The 23,564-nt window shown below is 38.2% G+C and overlaps 1 protein-coding gene across 1 annotated transcript in view; it reads left to right on the plus strand.

Moving 5' to 3' along the window:
• Positions 1-267: 267 nt before the first annotated feature.
• Positions 268-23,564, plus strand: part of LOC130930717 (signal-induced proliferation-associated 1-like protein 1) — a 134,725-nt gene continuing 111,428 nt past the window's right edge. Inside the window, exon 1 of the mRNA XM_057858765.1 lies at positions 268-591. The gene's annotated coding sequence lies outside the window, so the exon portion shown is untranslated. The remainder of the gene's footprint in view (positions 592-23,564) is intronic.

A 23,564-nucleotide genomic window follows, 5' to 3' on the forward strand; every position in this document is an offset into this window, starting at 1 on the left:
CGGATTTTCGTGGGTTGGGGGGGTTGTCCCCATTAACCGCGAAAAACGAGGGATTACTTGTATCAATATAAGTTGGTGTAAAGTTGTAAAGACAGTCAAATGGAAGACGTCATAACTTCCAATTGTTGTTAAAACGTCAGAGTGAGTCCTCTTCGTTTCTCATATACCTTTGCTCCCCCTCACACACCACAGGTGAGCCCCTGTTACCACGGGAACGTTTCGCTTTGCGCCCCTTCTCGCGAGACTTGGCCAATTGGCAGACGACAGGCAAGAGAGAGGCACAACGAATGAGCTCATCCTTCTAGCAGCAGCTGCATAGCGCAGCAAGGCAAAGCCTCAACTTTTTTCTATCAAACTTCCAAGTTGCGCCTCGGCCGGAATTGAAGGGAAAAGAGCCGTGTTGACGCGCCGCGTTCGAAGGTTAAAAAAAAAAAAAAACGAGGCAAGAGTAGGGCGTGAGAGGTCGCGTGTTGCTGTTTTATGTCAAGGACTTGTGGGAGCCGAATTGAACAAAAGGAAAGGCTTCGTATTGTGTTTTCATCACGCAAGAAGGAGAGAGAAAAAGCCCCGCGGAGACGCTAACCAGAGAAGGTGAGTGAGGAGAAATTGGTGCATTTTGGTGGCCACACTCACGTAGACATTTGCCACCGCGGACGACTTAAACGAAATAAGGTGCAACGATGAGTCAGTGTGGGAACCCTACCCGTGTTTATTCCCCCAATTATTATTTTTTTTAAACTCTGACGAGGTTCCAGGGGTTCGGCAGGGATCCAAGCCCTTAATCTCTCTTCTACAGCTACTGTTGCTGTCAGAAATCCGCATTGTATCCACTGGTGCTCCCGAAGCTCATTTACAGGTGGTACCGTGAACGTAACACAGCTGGAGATTGACTACACGTTAGTTTCCATGCTACTTGAAAACATCTGTATTTTCCAGACAGTGAAGTCATCGCAGTTAGCATTTCTTTCAGAGTGCCGTTATGTTTGGGGAAATCCTAAATGCATAGTCATGTCATGATATTTTAACGTTTAGACCTTAACCTTGTGAGTCAAAGTCATATTGACGGCGCTAGACGTCCAATCCGTTTTGATTGGGAGTTTTATCTATGGCACTTGACACATGAGCATTGACAGCCATCCTTCCAGTTTACATTACCGTATTTTTCGGACTATAAGTCGCACCTGAGTATAAGTCGCACCAGCCATAAACAGTGGCGCCTCCAGAAATTTTTCATAGGGGTGGCCAGATGGGCCCACTTAAAATCTTGGGATGGCCAAAACTAAAAGCCATAATTTCAGGTTTTTATTATATTATTGCAGTAAAAAGGTCAGGGGAAAACTATCAGAAAGACTTAAGGACACGGCGACTGATAAACTTTGGTGTATTGTGTAATATTTGATGTTACTAATGATTTAATGTGCATAGTCCATAACTGTCCAGTCAACATTTTGAGTTCCACAACAATTCTGTTTTATTGTGTTATGTATATATTAGGCATAAAGTGTACATTTAACTAGGGCTGTCAAACAATTAAAATTTTTAATCGAGTTGATCACAGCTTAAATATTAATTAATCGTAATTAACCGTAATTCAAACCATCTCTAAAATATGCCATATTTTTCCGTAAATTATTGTTGGAATGGAAACATAAGATGGATATATACATTCAACATACTGTACATAAGTACTGTATTTGTTTATTATAGGGTTGTTCTGATCACGCTTTTTGCTCCGGATTCCGATCCCGATCGTTTTAGTTTGAGTATCTGCCGTTCCCGATATTTCCCGATCCGATTGCTTTTTTTTTTTGCTCCCGATTCAATTCCAATCATTCCTGATAATTTTTCCCGATCATATACATTTTGGCAATGCATTAAGAAAAAAATGAATAAAACTCGGACGAATATATACATTCAACATACAGTACATAAGTACTGTATTTGTTTATTATGACAATAAATCCTCAAGGTGGCATTTACATTGTTAACATTCTTTCTGTGAGAGGGATAAATGTGACTTTGTATATTGTGACTAAATATTGCCATCTAGTGTATTTGTTGAGCTTTCAGTAAATGATACTGTAGCCATTTAACTTCTGCCCAAATGCATGATGGGAAGTTCAACCATGACTGTGTGTCGTGGTACCAATTGATATATCTTCTTTGTGTTGGTTATTAACATAGGGTGTCAAGAAAAAGATCAACTACTACCTTTCTTCCCCACAGTGCTTCCCACGATTATTCTAATTGTTGGGGGAGGGATTGTAAGGCTTTAGCCATTTAAAAAAAAGGCTCCAAAGGCTGCCAAAATTCACTCTACTCATTTTACGCTGCCTTTTAGCTCTATATACTGTATGGGTAAAACGGTGCCATTATAGATTGAATGTGACAATGCGTGAGTGGGTCGTGCAGCGCGAGCGTAAATTGCGTAAAATATTTGTAATGTGATAAATGTAAAAAATATAACTTCTCACCGTTAACGCGATAATTTTGATAACCCTACCTTAAGCTTAAACTAAAGACTCTGGAAGAGTGTAACACATTATGTCTGTAACGTTAAATACAATTAGAAAACGATTTAATTAAAAAATATATACATATTAAAAAAAGGCATGTCCGATATTTTTTTGCTGATTCCGATACTTTGAAAATGACGTGATCGGACCCAATTGATCGGGATGCCGATCGATCGGGACATCTCTAGTTTATTATAACAATAAATCCACAAGATGGCATTAACTTTATTAACATTCTTTCTGTGAAAGGGATCCACGGATAGAAAGACTTGTAATTCTTAAAGGATAAATGTGAGTTTGTATATTGTGACTAAATATTGCCATGTAGTGTATTTGTTGAGCTTTCACTAAATGATACTGTAGCGACTTAACTGTTCTGCCCAAATGCATGATAGGAAGTGGTGCAACCATGACTGTGTGTGGTGGCTGCGTTGGGTACACTACAGGGTGTTAAGAAAAACATCAAGTCCTGTCATTCTTCCCCACGTCGCTTCCCACAATATTTCTAGTTACTGTGGGAGAGAGGAGAAAGCTTTTGCCAATTAAAAGCACGGCTCCAATGAATACTTGTATCTACTCCACTCTGCCTCTTCTCTCTGTATATAAGTAAAACGGCGCCATTGTAGGCTGTTTGCTGCAATGTGTGAATGAGTCGTACTGCGAATGCGTTAATTGCGATAAATATTTTCACGTGATTAATTTTAAAAAATTAATTACCGCCCATTAACGTGATAAATTTGACAGCCCTACATTTAACAATACAAAATAAATGCATTCATTTGGGATGAAATGCATAACTGATGCTACAACAATTTAACGATATACTGGCAAGTGGGGTGGCCAGTGGGGTGGCCAACCAATTTATAGGGGTGGCCGTGGCCACCCCTGGCCACGCCCTGGTGGTGCCACTGGCAATAAAATGCCTAACAAAGAGGAAAAACACACATATGAGTCACACTGGAGTATAAGTCGCATTTTGGGGGGAAATTTACTTGATAAAATCCAACACATAGAACAGAAATGTCATCTTGAAAGGCAATTTATATTTAAATTAGTGCTGCAACGATTAATCGATCAACTCGAGTATTCGATTAGAAATATTCGAATTAAATGTTATTGCTTCGGGTATTGGTTTAACTAAAGTGGCTTTGTAATGATTTATTTTGAAAATGTTTGCATTTAGTTTTATTGATTAGGGTGAATACACTGCCCTCTGGTCTGCCTCATTTCACATGGCTGAATCCAACTGCTCCCTGTTAAGACCAATGTAAGTTCTTGTTTGAGCTAATGTTTTTTTATGCATTCATAATTAAGTTTATCGGCATATTTAGCCAGTTTTTTTGTGGGAATGTGTGTCTGAACCATTTGTTAAGAGCATTGTCGGGGAAAAAAAAAGTTTGTTTCTTAATAGCGTTTAAGCTAGCGGACTTTTACTATGTAAGTTAGCCAAATGTTCTTTTGTTGTACATAGATCCTCATTTATATATTTTTTGTACCGTTTGAGGCTCAGCCCAGATATTTTAAATTTTTATGTTCCTTTAAAAAATTTTTCTTTTTTTTTTTTTTTTTTTATGTTCCTTATCTGATTACTCGATTATTCATACTAACTAGTTCATCAATTAATCGACTACAAAAATCATTGATAGCTGCAGCCCTAATGTATTCGTAATTTAGTTTATAGGAGTATTTAGCTGTTTTTTGTGGAAATAACTGTTTGAACCATTTGTTAAGAGCATTGTAAAAAAAAATAAATAAATAAAAGTTAGCATTTTATAGCATTTAAGCTAGCGGACTTTTGCTATGTAAGTTAGCCAAATGTTCTTCGTTGTACATAGATCCTGATTTATATATTTTTTATACCGTTTGAGGCTCAGCCCAGGTATTTTAAATTTTTATGTTCCTTATCTGATTACTCGATTATTCATACTAACTAGTTCATCAATTAATCGACTACAAAAATCATTGATAGCTGCAGCCCTAATGTATTCGTAATTTAGTTTATAGGAGTACTTAGCTGTTTTTTGTGGAAATAACTGTTTGAACCATTTGTTAAGAGCATTGTAAAAAAATAAATAAATAAAAGTTAGCATTTTATAGCATTTAAGCTAGCGGACTTTTGCTATGTAAGTTAGCCAAATGTTCTTCGTTGTACATAGATCCTGATTTATATATATTTTTATACCGTTTGAGGCTCAGCCCAGGTATTTTAAATTTTTATGTTCCTTATCTGATTACTCGATTATTCAAACTAACTAGTTCATCGATTAATCGACTGCAAAAATCATTGATAGCTGCAGCCCTAATGTATTCGTAATTTAGTTTATAGGTGTATTTAGCTGTTTTTTGTGGAAATAAGTGTTTGAACCATTTGTTAGGAGCATTGAAAAACAAACAACAACAAAAAAAGTTAGCATTTTATAGCATTTAAGCTAGCGGACTTTTGCTATGTAAGTTAGCCAAATGTTCTTCTATTGTACATAGATCCTCATTTATATATTTTTTTATACCGTTTGAGGCTCAGCCCAGGTATTTTAAATTTTTATGCTCCTTAAATGATTACTCTATTATTCAAACTAACTACTTCATCAAGTAATCGACTACAAAAATCATTGATAGCTGCAGCCCTAATGTATTCGTAATTTAGTTTATAGGTGTATTTAGCTGTTTTTTGTGGAAATAAGTGTTTGAACCATTTATTAAGAGCATTGTAAAAAAACAAAAAACAAAACAAAAAAAACAGCATTTTATAGCATTTAAGCTAGCGGACTTTTGCAACTTGCTATGTAAGTTAGTCAAATCTTCTTTTGTTCTACATAGATCCTAATTCATATATTTTTTATACCGTTTGAGGCTCAGCCCAGGTATTTTAAATTTTTATGTTCCTTATCTGATTACTCGATGATTCAAACTAACTAGTTAATCGATTAATTCACTACTAAAATAATTGATAGCTGCAGCCCTACAGTGGTCACATGTCTAATAGAGCTGCATAGATGTAGCAATCCAGCACCACACAGCAAACAAAGCTTTTGTTTAGTTAGTTCCAACCATTCCACAGTGACAACCTGTTCGGCCCCTCTTGCTTAAAAGCACCCCTTTTAAACTTATGTAACCCAGCCAATCTAATAAAAAACAATTTCCCCTCTTCCACTTGAATCAAAGTCCCTGCGACTGTCAAACAAGGGGCAACTTTAGAGTTCAGCCCTGGACAAGGATAAAGAATTTTTGGCATTCTTTGAAGGCTTAGCTTGAGCCACAGTGGCACGATTTATTACACTGTCATCTTCACTTGCGAGTCTAATCTCTGCTTTGTCTGCTTTAATTGTAACTTCATCCACATGGTGTTTCTTTCTTGCTGTTTTGGCTGCTTGAAGAATTGTAAGCAGCTGCTGCGTATCGCCGCAAAGGAAAATATGCACGCAGTATTTTAATATACCACTTTAGTGCTAGGCTTTCCAGTCAAGGTTAGGAAAATACAGCATTGTTCCGGCCGTTAAAATCATGTTGAGACTAGTCTGCACTCATATCACTCCAAAGCGATTGTAGTGAGTAAATTCTGGCGTCTCCGCGAGTCATGTTACCGCACATTTTGTAGATATCTTTCAAGTTTTATAGGAAATGGATAAATCATTAATGAGTTGAGGTTAGCTGCCAAGCCACACACATGATAAGACATTTTTGTCAATGAAGGCCGTGGTTGTTGTCCAGTGAAGTCAACTATTGAGCGTGATAAAACATTTCCCCACTTGACTGTAATTTTATGGTTCAAATATTGTTGCTTGAGGTTACTGAGTGAGAATTGTGTGAGAAAGTTGTTTGGGCCTATTAATTTTGTTGCTATTGATCTTAATAGATGTCTGAAGCCAGGCATCGCAGTTAAAATGGCAGCCAATAAGTTTAACGTTTACCCGATTTAGGTTTACTAATTGTAGCCTCACTTGGCTAACCTGGCCAGGTGCACTGGAAGTCACTCACAGCAGGGGGTGCTGAGGATTTTATATTTTTATATTTTTGCTGAAGGTTATCATACCGTCTGAATCGCACACTTTGGGGATTAAATATATTTGTAGATTTTTGTTTTGTTTTGTTTGAGTAACACCACCTGACACCTTACTTGCTACCGGGTCAAGTTGAATATTGGAACGGAAAAGTAAACTGCTGACAGCGGAGGCGTTTAGCATGGAACAAAAACAAATTAGTGATTTTTTTCTTTACCAAAACAGCGAAATTTTATAAAATTCAATTCAAGGTCGAAAATGAAGATGATTGTCTTTTTGTGTCTTCATATTGGTAAGACATGCTTTCACTCTAGCCATATTTTTGTTTGTTGTTGCTGTTGAGCTTCCACCGTGCTGTTGGATATTCATGTACAATTTATTTTAGTGTTGTGAAATGGGGATGTTAACCCGATGCTTATAGGTTCCGTTGCATGCTGTAGTGTTATGCAAGTGCTGTTTTACACTGAATACCTGAAAAAGTGTTCACCTTGGTGTCCAGCTTGAAATGCTCCCACACTTTTGACATTTTCTGCTTTTTCTTGGTGCCTCTCTCTTCGCTTTCGTCAGCTTCTTCGTCGTTAGTTCTATATTCATGCAAGGTTGAAATCAAATACAGTGGGGCAAATAAGTATTTAGTCAAGCACTAATTGTGCAAGTTCTCCTACTTGAAAATATTAGAGAGGCCTGTAATTGTCAACCTGGGTAAACCTCAACCATGAGAGACAGAATGTGGGGAAAAAAAACAGAAATTCACATTGTTTGATTTTTAAAGAATTTATTTGCAAATCATGGTGGAAAATAAATATTTGGTCAATACCAAAAGTTCATCTCAATTAGGGCTGCAGCTATCGAATATTTTAGTAATCGAGTAACACAATGCGCCGCCAGGGACTCAAATCCTGCACTGCCAGACGTGTCCCCCTGCTGAAGAAAGTACACGTCCAGGCCCGTCTGCGGCTCGCTAGAGAGCATTTGGATGATCCAGAAGAGGACTGGGAGAATGTGTTATGGTCAGATGAAACCAAAATAGAACTTTTTGGTAGAAACACAGGTTCTCATGTTTGGAGGAAAAAGAATACTGAATTGCACCATGCCCACTGTGAAGCATGGGGGTGGAAACATCACGCTTTGGGGCTGTTTTTCTGCAAAGAGACCAGGACGACTGATCTGTGTAAAGGAAAGAATGAATGGGGCCATGTATCGAGAGATTTTTAGTGAAAATCTCCTTCCATCAGCAAGGGCATTGAAGATGAGATGTGGCGGGGTCTTTCAGCATGACAATGATCCCAAACACACAGCCAGGGCAACAAAGGAGTGGCTTCGTAAGAAGCATTTCAAGGTCCTGGAGTGGCCTAGCCAGTCTCCAGATCTCAACCCCATAGAAAATCTGGGGAGGGAGTTGAAAGTCTGTGTTGCCCAACGACAGCCCCAAAACATCACTGCTCTACAGGAGATCTGCATGGAGGAATGGGCCAAAATACCAGCAACAGTGTGTGAAAAGCTTGTGAAGAGTTACAGAAAACGTTTGGCCTCCGTTATTGCCAACAAAAGGCTACATAACAAAGTATTGAGATGAACTTTTGGTATTGACCAAATACTTATTTTCCACCATGATTTGCAAATAGATTCTTTAAAAATCAAACAATGTGATTTTCTGTTTTTTTTCCACATTCTGTCTCTCATTGTTGAGGTTTAACCATGTTGACAATTACAGGCCTTTCTAATATTTTCAAGTGGGAGAACTTGCACAATTAGTGGTTGACTAAATACTTATTTGCCCCACTGTATATCCGCCGCATCAGTCTTTTTCCTTTACGTACGTGACGTCAGCGCGTTGTGCCGCATTAAAAGTAGTCTGAGCAAAACGTCTTGCTTAGAGCTGACAAAATTAAATGTTTCCTCGAGGCGGAGAGAATTCCTTGATCAATTTTTAAAAACGAGTTACTCGAATTATTCGAGTAATCATTTCAGCTCTACATTACTGTATGATGAATCAATGAATCAGGACGTACCGTCTTGCTTGAGAGGCTATCACTTGGCAACAATACACTAAAACGGTACAGTTTGCATGGTGGTCATAATTAAAACTTGTAAACTTGTTTGATAACATCAGTCGATCGCTGCTCGTACTTTGGCAAAAAAATAAAAAAGGGCCATTAACTCTCATATTTTCGATCAAAACAAACACTCTACTGCCAGGCTTAATTCCTGAAGGAGAGTGTTTCTATTTTGATTCTTTGAATTTCAAGTTCTCGCACAACAAGAAACAGTTGTTTTGTTTCATATGCGGTTTCATCACGATCCGGAGAGGGATGTTTCTGATGCTAACTTAGGCTGATGTTTCCATTGTCTCTTGAGAGGAAACAGCAAGAGCAAAGTTACATGACAACAACAAGAGGAGCTTTGTGCCGCGTTACAAGTGGCCACTCAGGAATGTGTGGGATGCAATTTTCCTAAGAGGCCATTCCGAAATGCTTAAATTAAATGTTTACCTTCTATAATGAACGATGTGATTGCTTTTGTCGTTATTAAGTAAGTTGGTAGAGCATTAGACACTTTAGGGTTTGGTGTTGGATTCCTAGTAGTTTTCACGGAGTAGTTCATCGTCTTGAGTGATTCTTGAAATACAGTAGGTCTTTACTAGTTGATCGCAATGCCTTCTGTCTGGCTTGTTGACCCCAGTTTCTATGGAATTTTGCGAGCAACACGTGCTGTAATTACCAATAGGGATGTCCCGATGTTTTTTTTGTTTTTGTTTTTTTGTTTTTTTACTTCTGATCTGATTTTTTTTTCAAGACATGTTTTGCCGATCAGTGTTGTTAATCTTACTGAAAAAAAGTAATTAATCATAGTTACAAATTACTTGTCCCAAAAAGTAATGCGTTAGTAACTCAATTACCTGAATGTAAGAGTAATTAGTTACTTGGCAAAGTAATTGGTGATAATTACTTTTTTTTTTTTTTCCTCAAAAAAAAAACAAAAACAAAAAAAAAACATTGGCCACACTATGTGAAGTTTTTTGTGAAGGTTTTTGGTACAATTGGCCCGAGCCCAATTATTTACCCTAATTTAACATTTAAAAGTTGATAAAATTGCTCCCATTATTGCATTAGTTCCCTTCTCTCTACTTTCGACATATGAAAGTTTTAAAACTGTTTCATCATTTAAAGATAGATTCAAGTCTAGACTTTGCCGTTTTAGAAGTATTTTAGATAAAAAGTTACTTAGGTTTGCTAGGAAGGTTCTCTACGACAGAGCCGTCCTAAAAAGTCTACTGCTTTAAGATGGCGGCTGTCTACTAACGCATTTAGTGCCATGTCTGTCATTTTGCATCTAGTTATATTTATATACTGTACATGTGATATCTACCATGTCTACCATATCTACCATAACATGCTGGCGTAGTTTGTAGGCTATTGGCTACAACATGTATTATTGGAGCTACCTAGCATCGCGTTTGCTCGGCGTCACAACTTTCTTGCCTCCTCCCAACTCCTGCTCTGCTCTGTCGTCTCGGTGAGTCCGTCTCCCTCAGACTTTTTGACCAATATAGTAACGCATAGTAACGCATGCCTTTCCGTCCTCAGTAACGGTAACGGCGTTGCCAAGATGAGAAAAGTAATTAATTAGATTACCCACTACTGAAAAAAATAACACTGTTAGTAACGCCGTTATATTGTAACGCCGTTATTAACAACACTGTTGCCGATACGGATAATCATCTGATACCCATATTTTTAGACCAATAAAAGTTACGGCTGTCAAACGATTAAAATTTCTAATCGAGTTAATCACAGCGTAAAAATTAATTAATCGTAATTAATCGCAATTCAAACCATCTCTAAAATATGCCATATTTTTCTTTAAATTATTGTTGAAATGGAAAGATAAGACCGACATATACATTCAACATACTGTACATAAGTACTGTATTTGTTTATTATAACAATAAATCCACAAGACTGCATTAACATTCTTTCTGTGAAAGGGATCAACAGATAAAGACTTGTGAGTACTAGTTATAGTAATTTTGATAGTTTGTAGGGATGTCCCGTTTCAGGTTTTAGCACTTCCAATCCGATACCGATATTGTTTTGCACTTCCGATCCGATACAGATACTGGCCGATACCGATACCGACCTATCTGAGCATGTGTTAAAGTTTAAAGTTATTTAGCCTCCTTACTTAGTTGTCAGACTCATGTTGAAAAAGGTTTTAGTACTCTTGATAACAACTAGCCAGCTGAATTAGGTGAGTTTGAGTAACACACAAAGGTTGGTAACAAGAAACTGACCTGTTTATTCAGTGACAAACACAAAAAAAATAACAAACAGAAATGGCATAGTCAGTCAGTAAAACGTGCAACTAATATTGTAAACTGTCTTAAAAAAGCAAAACACACCAACAACCTCAGTGGAAAATCCCCCAAATCCCCCAAGCTATTTGATGCTTTTAATGTTTTGTGCATTAGTTACAAAAATTGTATAAAAAGCCTCTCAGGTTTAAATAAACGACTATTTCAGTATCAAGTTAACATTCTAAAACAGTAAATAAAATACTCAAGTCCCCATTCTGTATCAGCAGCTTTAAACTACATTCAATTCATTTAATTTTGCGAATCAAATAAAGTTGTTAAAATTGCTCCCATTATTCCATTAAGTTGTTAAAATTGCTCCCGTTATTCCATAATTTCCCTTCTGTCTACTTTCAACATGTGAAAGTTTGAAAACTGTTTTGAAGATAGATTCAAGTCAAGATTTTGCCAATTTAGGAGTATTTTAGATAAAAAGTTAATTAGGTTCGCTTAGAAGGTTCACAACAGCCTACTAGGGAAGTCTTCTGCTTTAAGATGGCGGCTGTTTACTAACGCATCTGGTTTTCAATACTTCAATGTTGCTAACGCAGTTGAGTCTTTCGTTTGCATCTAGTTCTATATACATATGATATCTATTATCTCCAGTAAAACGACGTTGATGTAGTTTGTAGTGGCTGTCAGCAGCAGTCAGGTATTCTTGTGTTTTTTATCCAGCGGCATGAGTTGAGCTAAAGCCGTGAGTTGAGCATTGGCATTACCCGGGTCTATGACAAGCATTATGTTTACTTTCGGGACGCAATGCGGTCAGTTTCTCATTGCGTCCCGAAGACCGCGCTGTGTATTAGTTCCGCTTTACTTGACATATTTCAATAGTCGGAATTTGGATGTTTGTGAATTGTTCTCGAATCTTCAGCGGCCGAATCGCGTGTTGGATGGTGCGTCTTTACTCACGTGAGATAATGGCTCGTCATCCAGAATGAATTCTTCGGCAATGACTCTTGTTATTCCCTGGGCTTTGGGACTGTCGAGTGCCAGTTTGTCCCGCATAGCAAAAGTTTCTGCCAGTGTTAGTTGCGTAGGACCTTTCTTTTTGTCTTCGGTTTTCTTAACATACTCCTCATATTGTTTGTGGTGGTATTTCGCGAAATGCTTGATTAGGTTGGTTGCATTAAAACTTCTTACAGCTTTACCACTACGCTTGACTTTATTGTGGCATATGTTGCTCCCTGCCTCTTCGTCTTTGTCGTCCTTTAAGGTGAAATGATCCCACACAGCTGACATTTTTACTGATAAAGTCTCTCGGTAAATTGGGAGACGGTAATGTAAATGTAGTGTGTTGAAGGTGTGCCGTAAAATGCGGACTGGATTTTAGGGAAACCAAAGCAAAAACTGGAATGGATTATGTAAATCGGTGCGCTGGAAAACCCGGACCGGACTTAAAAAAAAAACTGGATCAGAAGTCTGGATCGGAATTTTTCCGTGTTCCGATCCGATACCGATGCACATTTTTTTGCCCATATATGCGTCCGATCTGATCCACATATCGGATCGGGACATCTCTAATAGTTTGTATATTGTGACTAAATATTGCCATCTAGTGTATTTGTTGAGCTAAACTTCATGTTTGAATAGAGTATTATTATTAGCATAGCTATTTTGATTGGGAATGCTAGATCTCTTTGCATTGAGCGGTTTTCTTTTTGTAAACATTATTTTATTTTTGAGAGATAGGAATATTATTTTTGTTGTGCTTTCACTAAATGATACTGTAGCAACTTAAATGTTCTTAACTGCCCAAATGCATGATGGGAATTTGAGCAACCATGAGTCACATTGGTTGCTGCAAATGGTATAACTTCTCTGCGTTGAGTACAATAGACCCTACCCACCGACGTCACAAAATCACGTGATCGCTGTATTGTTCCGCCCCCTTGTCCGTCATTTTGTGTCTGTATTATCAATGGTCTCAATTGATCGAGCAATTTATAATGCATTTCATGGAAGACCCGGTACTTTCGGATGCCGTAAACTCACTTGATGCGTTGCATAAAAGGCGTTATGTGGAAAAGCTTCAGTTTATCCATTCGCCAGATCCATATTTGATGCCTAAGTCGATGTTTTTCGACCCGCTGTGTCTGCTAGCTACCCTGATATTTACAACTATCTTGTCCACACAAAATCAGCCTATTCTCACGAAAGTTTGAAAAACTTTAAGAGCTTGGAGGCTAATAAATACTTTGTTGCTGGTTGGGTGAAACAGTTCCTCGTCCACGAAAATTCGGCAGGAATCTATCTTGTGCTTGGAAAGGTGAGTTACGAAATTTTCAATTCAAAATCTTTTGTTCTTGCTAATATCCACTGTCAAGTCTAATGTATTTCATGTCATTTGTCAATGGAGCTAGGGCTTTTAATGTTTATATGGTTTAGCGTTAGCACTCTCACTACATACATACGTGTATGTTGTCGGCAATTAGCCTAGCAATGATCTTAATTGTGGTTGTCAGCCCAAAACCCTCTAAATATATATTAAATGCATCTTACCAGATATAAAATGACTACTACATAATCTGCGGTAATCGTTTGGAGCCCAGTTTCCTCGTCGAATTGCAGCAGCCCATCTCGCTCTCTCCTCTCCGGGTCTCTCGGAATCCGGTAGAACTTCAAGTCTCTCCGTCTATCTTCTCTGTTATTACAACCGACCGCCACACACGCCTTCGCCATTTTGATTATTAATGTTAACGAGCAGAAAAACACGCCGTAAATAGGAGGAATGTACGTAGCCGTAACAGGTAAACACGATGCGTTGACGGACAATTGGGCGGCACCAGTCAGGAGGGCGGAGTTGTGACGTCACGTGGGTAGGGTCTATACATGGTGTTAAGAAAAAGATCATCTCTAGTTATTCTTCCCCATGTCGCTTGTCACAATAGTTATAACTAGAGATGTCCCGATCGATCGAGTCCGATCACATCATTTTCAAAGTATCGGAATTGGCAAAAAAATATCGGCCATGCCTTTTTTAAATATATATATATTTTTTAATTAAATCGTTTTCTAATCGTGTTTAACGTTACAGACATAATATGTTACACTCAGCCAGAGTCTTGAGTTTAGGCTTAAGGTAGGGTTATCAAATTTATCCCGATAACGGCGGTAATGGTGGTTGACTAAATGCTTATTTGCCCCATTGTACATTGAAACCGGTAATCTGCACATGTTATGCTACAAAAAAAAACAAAAAACGACAGGAGACAAAATGGCGGACGAGACTCTGGCGTCGTGAAGTCGAAATCACGCAAGTCGAGTACCTTGGCAGTTGGTACCCGGGGACTACCTGTATTTGGCCATTTCGATACGCATAATGTTACAGGATTACTGTACATTGAATATTTTTGACGAAGCTATTACTTGATTCATTTGCCCCCATCAATGGCGATAATGCCAAATCCATTTGAACTGGGAATTTGAATTTGTCGTTAATATTCTGAGTTAATGCTACTGTACTAAAATTACACCAAAAAATCTGAAATAGCAATAGTTTTGCTGATTGCTTGTATAATTTCTGTCATTTTGTGTTCTGTGGCGCTGCTTTCCGAATCATATGTCTTGTGGTGTGTATTTCAATTGTATTTTGGAACCTCTTTCTACTCTTGCGTAAAAGAAAAAAATAACATTCTGACAAGATCAAGCATCTGATGATTATGAGTCAGCCCGTCGGTAAAAATGTCAAATGACTCCATGATGACCTCAGTTGGCTGCTAGCTGGTGACAAAAAAGGTTGATGGCTTTGACCGTAATGAGGTGTGACTACGGCTTTCCTGCTTGCCTCACGGTCGGAATGCTACGCTTTTGTCCTCGTCGGAACTGTCCTCCGCACACCGGCCGAGAGATGAAAATGCGCGGCTCCGGTCCACAATAGCGGTGATGTCATCCCTTTCATTGCACTGTCACAGAGTAAATGCAGGCAATACATTGGGGAAGTTTGACCCAGCAGAAATGTGGATGGATTCAATCGTGTTTTGCAGGTGCAGCAGGATTTAATTGGCCTCCAAAATTTGTCACTTAACTTTTTTGAAGTGAAAAATGTCATGCTGACTTGTTCCAGTCAACTTTAAAGTGACGGCAGAAACCCCACTGTAATTTCCCCCGGTATCTGCTCCCATCAGACCATGTACAGTGGGGCAAATAAGTATTTAGTCAAACACTAATTGTGCAAGTTCTCCCACTTGAAAATATTAGAGAGGCCTGTAATTGTCAACATGGGTAAACCTCAACCATGACAGACAGAATGTGGAGAAAAAAAAAAAACAGAAAATCACATTGTTTGATTTTTAAAGAATTTATTTGCAAATCATGGTGGAAAATAAGTCTTTGGTCAATACCAAAAGTTCATCTCAATACTTTGTTATGTACCCTTTGTTGGCAATAACGGAGGCCAAACGTTTTCTGTAACTCTTCACAAGCTTTTCACACACTGTTGCTGGTATTTTGGCCCATTCCTCCATGCAGATCTCCTCCAGAGCAATGACGTTTTGGGGCTTTCGTTGGGCAACACGGACTTTCAACTCCCTCCACAGATTTTCTATGGGGTTGAGATCTAGAGACTGGCTAGGCCACCCCAGGACCTTGAAATCCTTCTTACGAAGCCACTCCTTTGTTGCCCTGGCTGTGTATTTGGGATCATTGTCATGCTGAAAGACCCAGCCACGTCTCATCTTCAATGCCCTTGCTGATGGAAGGAGATTTCACTGAAAATCTCTCGATACATGGCCCCATTCATTCTTTCCTTTACACAGATCAGTCGTCCTGGTCCCTTTGCAGAAAAAAAGCCTCAAAGCATGATGTTTCCACCCCCATGCTTCACAGTGGGTATGGTGCAATTCATTATTCTTTTTCCTCCAAACATGAGAACCTGTGTTTCTACCAAAAAGTTCTATTTTGGTTAGTGATGCACGATAATACATTTTTCAACCGATATCGATAACCGATAATTTCCTGCCCCTTCCACCCGATAACCGATAATGTCACGCCGATAATTCTATTCAAATATGTATGTAAAATGTTAAAATATACAAAGATCAAATGTTACTGTGCAAAAATGTAATTTAGTGCTATTTTTTTCCACATCAAATGTGAACAAGTAGTAAATTCCAACATCTAAACAATGGCAATGAAATTGTGTAATGGTAAGCTTTTGGCAACAATTACTTAGAGAGTAAACACCCAAGTTGCACAGAAATGCCTTTAAAAGTAAGCCATTCCTAACATATATCACATTACTACACTGCAAAAACACCTGCTTAAAACTAGCAGAATTGGACAAAACTGTTGATTGTGCACATTTGGAGGCTAAATCAAGTATATAATTATCGGATTGCATTATCGGTTGAATTTCGTTTTATCTGGATTATCTGTGTGACGTCATAATTGTCATTATCAGCCGATAATTATCAGTGACCGATATTATCGTGCATCTCTAATTTTGGTTTCATCTGACCAGAACACATTCTCCCAGTCCTCTTCTGGATCATCCAAATGCCCTCTAGCGAACCGCAGACGGGCCTGGACGTGTACTTTCTTCAGCAGGGGGACACGTCTGGCAGTGCAGGATTTGAGTCCCTGGCGGCGCATTGTGTTACTGATAGTAGCCTGTGTTACTGTGGTCCCAGCTCTCTGTAGGTCATTCACTAGGCCCCCCCGTGTGGTTCTGGGATTTTTGCTCACCGTTCTTGTTATCATTTTGATGCCACGGGGTGAGGAGGGAATTGAAAGTCCGTGTTGCCCAACGACAGCCCCAAAACATTAGAGGCAGGCGAAATTTCTGATTTATAGATTATTCACGATTCGGCCGTGGAAGATTCGAGAACAATTCATAAATATCCAAATTCCGATTATTGAATTATACCAGGTAAAGCGGAAATAAAACACAGTCAGCGCGGTCTTCGGGACGCAATGAGGAACCGACCGAGAGTAAATATCTTGTTCAACTCATGCCGCTGTATAAAAAAAACAAAAACAAAAAAACAATCTTACCTGGCTGCGGCCGACAGCCGCCACAAACAGCGACCGGTTGCTAGTTGCTACAAACTTACGGCAACATATTGCTATGGTAGATATTAGAGCTGTCCCTACTAGTCGACATTGTCGACGTCATCGATGACGTAAATCCGTCGACGAGCACAACATCCCGTCGACGGTTAATGAAGGGTTAAAAAAATATATGCGTGGAAAGTTCAGAATGTCGGACGCTTGGTATGCAAGCGGGGAAATCAGCACAAAGCCAAAAAAGCGCACCAGAGAGTCCAAAACATTGACTTATTTTTAAAGAACGAAAGGAGGGTACACTATTGTGTCCTGTCTCTTCAATGCCAAGCTTGGCTGCACGTCGGCCGTGAATGATAACGACAGGAGATTGTAAGTCCATCTAACTAACTAATGACATGTTTATTGAAGTTGCTAAGCCTGTCGCGATATGCAATGATTCCATTTATCGCATGGTAAATAAAAATGAGGGCGGTCATTTTCACGGCTGCGTTTTATTGCTGTGCCCGCGTGCTTGCGTACATTTGTGCGTGCGTGCTGATGGCATATTAAACTCCAGTTCTTTTCTGTCATCAACACGCTGTAGAATTAAAGTTCAGACATACAAAATAAGAAAACACATCTATATTAAACACTATATACGTCAGCATTGCTACATTGAAGTGAATGGGAAAAAAGACGACCTACTTTAGCCGGCTATAAAACAGGCAGCCTTGTCCGAAACTTGAAGTTAAAAGGTGACACTTCAAACATGAAAAATCGCTGGTTAACAGCATTTGCAAAAGGACAAAAAAATCTATTACTGACACCACATGCAATGACAAATAGTGATTTTTTTGTGGACTGTAAAGCATAAATTAGCGGTTTAGCGAGCGTACTTCCGGTGAACATTTCAAAATAAAAGCATGTCATGTTCGTCATATAATAACGATTTCTGGAGTTAATCCCACATAATTCAGATGCTATACTAAGAATACCTTTAAAATGACACCCTTTATGAAAAATCTGGCAATGAATAATTACTATAATACGATTATATATAGTACTACAGTATACTATAATATTAATGCTAGGTATTTTTTTAAGAATTGTTTTGAATCATGTTGGAAAGGTGAAGTCAGTGTTCTGAATCTGTTTACATTCCATTCTTTTGCACAAGTTAATTCTATCAGCATTTGAACTCATTGTTTGTGATTTATTATTGTTATTTATCTGTTTATTTGTACTTTAATAAAGAATTTAAGTGTTCCAAAATGTTTTAGTGAATTGATAAGCGTCAACAAAAATTTCATTGCTAAATTAGTAAAAAAAAAAAAAAAAAAAAGTTTTTGTGAATTGATAAGCGTCTCAAAAATGTCATTGCTAAATTAGTAAAAAAAAAAAAATATATATATATATTTTTCTAAAAGATTAGTCGACTAATCGTAAAAATAGTCGGCTGATTAATCGGGAGAAAATTAGTCGTTTGGGACAGCCCTAGTAGATATCACATATTGTAGAACTAGATGTGAAACGACAGTAACGACAGTGTTGGAACATATACAAAGAACTAGATGCGAAATGACAGACTTGCCGCCATCTTAAAGCAGTAGACTTCTCTAGAAGGCTCTGTTCTAGCGAACCTAATTACTTTTTATCTAAAATATCCCTAAATTGGCAAAATCTTGACTTTAATCTATCTTTAAATGATGAACCAGTTTTAAAACTTTGACATGTTAGAAGTAGACAGATGGGAAATTATGGAATAATGGGAACAATTTTAACAACTTTAACGGTTGATTCACAACATTAAATTAATTGAACGTAGTTTAAAGCTTTTGATACAGAATGGGGACTTGAGTATTTTATTTACTGTTGTTAACTGTTAACTTGATACTAAAATAGTTTGGTTTAGCCTGAGAGGATTTTTGAACAATTTTGGAACTAGTGTACAAAACATTAGAAGTGTGGTGGGGTGCATCAATAATCGATTTATAATCGAATCGGAGCCTCTGAATCGTAATCGACTCGTTGGGTGCTCAAAGATTCCCAGCTCTACAAAACATCACGGCTGTAGAGGAGATCTGCATGGAGGAATGGGCCAAAATACCAGCAAAAGTGTGTGAAAAGCTTGTGAAGAGTTACAGAAAACGTTTGCCTCCGTTTTTGCCAACAAAGGGTACATAACAAAGTATTGAGATGAACTTTTGGTATTGACCAAATACTTATTTTCCACCATGATTTGCGAATAAATTCTTTAAAAATCAAACAATGTGTTTTTCTGTTGTTTTTTTCCCCACATTCTGTCTCTCATGGTTGAGGTTTACCCATGTTGACAATTACAGGCATCTCTAATATTTTCAAGTGGGAGAACTTGCACAATTAGTGGTTGACTAAATACTTATTTGCCCACTGTAGATGCTGAAAATAGATGATAGAGGAAGCCGATGGAGCAAAGAAGCACTTAAAAGAATGTAAAGTAAGACAAACATAAGGAAGAAAACTTTCCAGAGTGCAATCTGGCATTTTGGATGCTGATGATAAGCCGCCGCCGGCAAGCTTTCAGTGCCACACAACGCTGACGTGCTGGTTATTGCCTGGACATGTCTGCCAGTTGCTACTCTGCTAGTTTGGTCTGTGCACTCTCCCTCTCTGGAACACATTGCACACTTCTGAGGGGAATCCAAACACGCAGAAGCAGAGTCGCAGGCCTGCGTCCCATTTCAAGCTCATGTGGGCTGCTGTGGAAAATAATTTAGCTGAAAAAAAAAAAAAAAGAAACCACAGAGGTTTTTCTGTTGTTCCCGCAGTGAGCTGAATTCTGAGAGTGAGACAGGAATGCGCGAGGGCTCGTTCATGACTGAGCTTGAAGCAGATCCCAATATATAGACAGGCCGGTTCAGCTTGCCCTCATTCCGACTCGGTTTTTTTGCGTTCAGGTGCGACATGTGATGTTGTTGTGTAGTATCACAGGAATGTTGGCACATGGCTGCTTGTTCAAATACTACATTCACGATTGAGACAGAGTACATTCATGCCTCAGGTGGTGTTCCCAATTCCACATCCTTCTGCCTTGCGCCCATCCTTTTACGTACTGCTTTATTCAAATGGTTGAAAGAGAAGAATAAGACCACTTTAATTGAAAGGTTTCCATTTCTGGAGTCAAATTACTTTTCATACGGTCTCAGGTAGACTCAGGAAAACGTCACAAAGACTGGAGCAGTGTTTTTCAACCTTTTATTAGTCACGGCACGGTTTTTCATTGAAAAACTCGCGGCACAGCGCAGACCAAAAATCTAAAATTATTTTTTCTGTACAGCATATTTAATCATAAAATAATTTCTCAGTATTTATACTTAGTGTGAAACCCGCTCTGTTCTATCCCAGGAAGCTGTGACATAATCAGACAACTCGAGTTTCAATCAACCAAACTGTAATAACCCGCCCCTTCACATCCTCAGTAATGGTAATGGCATAGCAAAGATGGGAAAACTAATCAACTCATTCACTCCCTATACCTATAGCCCCCAACAAAATGTTTCCTGCATATGAAATGTAAATGGCTTCACTTTGCAGGCGTTAAACTGGTCTTTTGGACGCCCATGCAAGTTGATCCATTCTTCACATTTTTTCCTCCGAGTTTTTGGTTTCGGAAAACGTATGAAGAAAACATCCTTCATATGTCGTAATGTCTACAGTCGTTTCTACAAGTTCCAGAGCAGCAGTGTTTGATCGGCATGTTCTTTTTTTGAAAGATTACCAGAGAAAAAGTAGAAATAACATGGATTTTATGCGAGGGCATGTCTATAATGTCCCACTTCCACGTTACAATGGCGACATCATGGCTTAAAAATAGCATTCGTGTGGTACGCTATTCAGATGGATTGGAGGTCTATTGCCATCGATGGCAGCCAACGATTACTTTATTCAAGAAATTAGGTATTACCGATTTCCCGATCATGTGATTGGAACAGAGACAACCCTAATCATTATACCGCCTGGATTATTTTGTTGCTTGTAACTTATTCACTGACATTGACAATGATAGACGTTAAATTTATTTTAACTGGGAAGGTTGGCATTGAGTAACTGCGTTTTACTGCCATTGACGGCGATAGACGTCCAATCCATTTTGACTGTGATGGATGGCAGTGCTCTACCTCCATCAAAGACAGCCATTAAATTAAATATTTAAAAATAAAAATTAGGGCTGTCAAACGATTAAAATTTTTAATGGAGTTAATTACAGCTTAAAAATTAATTAATCGTAATTAATCACAATCCAAACCATCTATAAAATGTGCCATATTTTTCTGTAAATTATTGTTGGAATGAAAAGATAAGACACAAGACGGATATATACATTCAACATATGGTACATCAGTACTGTTTTTGTTTATTATAACAATAAATCAACAAGATGGCTTTAACATTATTAACATTCTCTTAAAGCGATACATGGATAGAAATGTTATAGTAAAACCCCTCTTATTGTTTTCATTTTATTAAAATTTGTAAAATTTTCAATCAAAAAATAAACTAGTAGCTCGCCATAGTTGATGTCAATAATTACACCATGCGCACTCATTGTGCTGAAATCCTAGTAGCTCGCCATAGTTGATGTCAATAATTACACCATGCGCACTCATTGTGCTGAAATCCATAAAATCATTTGGACCCAAGCGCCAGCAGAGGGCACCAAACACAAAAAAAAACAAGTAACAAGCGGACGTTACACTGCTGTAGAGCAGGGCGGTAAACCGAAAATTTACCGTTACCGAAATTCTTCACGATGACCGACGTAATTTTGACCATGTCGGTAAATTCGGTAATTTAATAAAAGAAGAAAATATAGTCTTTTCATCCCGCTTTGACTCTGTGTTGTTCGGCTATGTTCATTTCCCTTTAAGAAAGCAGAAAGTGTGCTTACGTTTGGAGTCACATGGTTTTCAGGAAGCCAATCAAACAGAAGCCCGGTAGGCTAACGCTAGCTGCTAACGCTAGCGGCTAACGCTACAAGTAAACGGGATGAAGTCGGGCTTACGTTAGCTTCGCCAAACTTTCACCCGAAATTAGGTAAACTCTTGACAGTTTCCAGATAGGGATGGAAAAACCGAGGCTTTCTGAAACAATGAACCACTTTTAAGACAATTGCCCTAAATTGAATCACTGTTTGACACACTGCAAGAGCCCCATCTACTGGATAAACAGTGCACGTTTCTTTTTAAAAGTAAAGTTGACAAATTGCCTCAGCATTACATACAGTATCTTCAATAGAATTAAGTGGATGTCGTCTATTTCAACCAGGAGATCGTGTCGTCATTAAGTGTGATTTACACAATTAAAGTTGACCTCTTTAAGCCTGTGTCATTGCTTTTGTCTGTGAAGATGTGTTCAAAGCAGTATTTGTAATACACGACAGTGCTAATCTTGTAAGTGGCTAGTCCTAGATGACGGGGACTAACTATGTATTGTTTATTTTTTTGGAAAAATTACAGTACAGTAAGCACAGTGCTTGGGAACAGGAATATTATTTATTGAATACTGTAAGGATTTCCAAAATCATAAGATGTAAATAATTGAGCCGAATAAAAGAAAGGTTTGTGAAACATTTTATTTTTTAATTAAGTATCATTTCTGGGGGGCGGGTGGATGTGTCGTATTTGTATCTATTCTAAATATCTAAACGTATGCCACTATCTAGTGTATAACAATGCGGAATGAATTTAATGAAATTCAAGTGATGATATTTTTCAAGTCATACAAGCTGTTATAAATGTTCACACAAGAATTCTTATTGTTTTCCAAGATTTTTTTTAATACTTAATGTTTAGACTGCATGTGCAATTGTTAAATTGAAAGCTGGTAAATAAATTTAACGAGAAACTGTTAATTTGTATTCCATGCATTGATTCAAATTTTCAAATTATATAACAGTTTGCTTGGGCGAATTTATCGTCATTTATCGTTATCGAGGTAAATCTGCTCAATTTATCGTGATACGTACTTAAGGCCATATCGCCCAGCCCTACACTGCTGTCATTTTAATCTGTTTGAGCGGGGCATGTGGGTTGATTGTAGAGGTGTGCGAAATTTCCGATTCTTAGATTATTCGCGATTCGGCCGTGGAAGATTCGAGAACGATTCACAAACATCCAAATTCTGATGATTGAAATATGTCAAGTAAAGCGGAAGTAAAACACACTCAGCGCGCCGTGCGGTCTTCGGGACGCAATGAGGAACAGAGCGAAAGTAGCTAAACATCATGCTTGTCATTACCCCGCCCCTCGGGTAATGCAAATGCTCAACTCACGGCTGTAGCTCAACTCATGCCGCGAGATAAAAAAAAAAACAACAACATACCTGACTGCTGCCGAAAGCTGCTACAAATTACGTCCACAATACATAATGTTAAGGTAGATATCATATTTATATAGGACTAGATGTAAAATAGACTGGGTGGCGATAGCAGCACATGTAGAGAAAGCTAGATGCGGGCCATCTTAAAGCAGTAGACTTCCCTGCAAGGCTGTTGTAGCGAACCTTCCAAGCAAACCTAATTAACTTTTTATCTAAAATACTCCTAAATCGGTAAAATATTGACTTGAATCTATCTTTAAAATAGTTTTAAAACTTTCACATGTCGAAAGTAGACAAAAGGGAAATTATGGAATAACAGGTACAATTTTAACAACTTTAACGGTTGATTGACAA

Source organism: Corythoichthys intestinalis, chromosome 15, assembly GCF_030265065.1.
Source record: "Corythoichthys intestinalis isolate RoL2023-P3 chromosome 15, ASM3026506v1, whole genome shotgun sequence".
NCBI lineage: Eukaryota > Metazoa > Chordata > Actinopteri > Syngnathiformes > Syngnathidae > Corythoichthys > Corythoichthys intestinalis.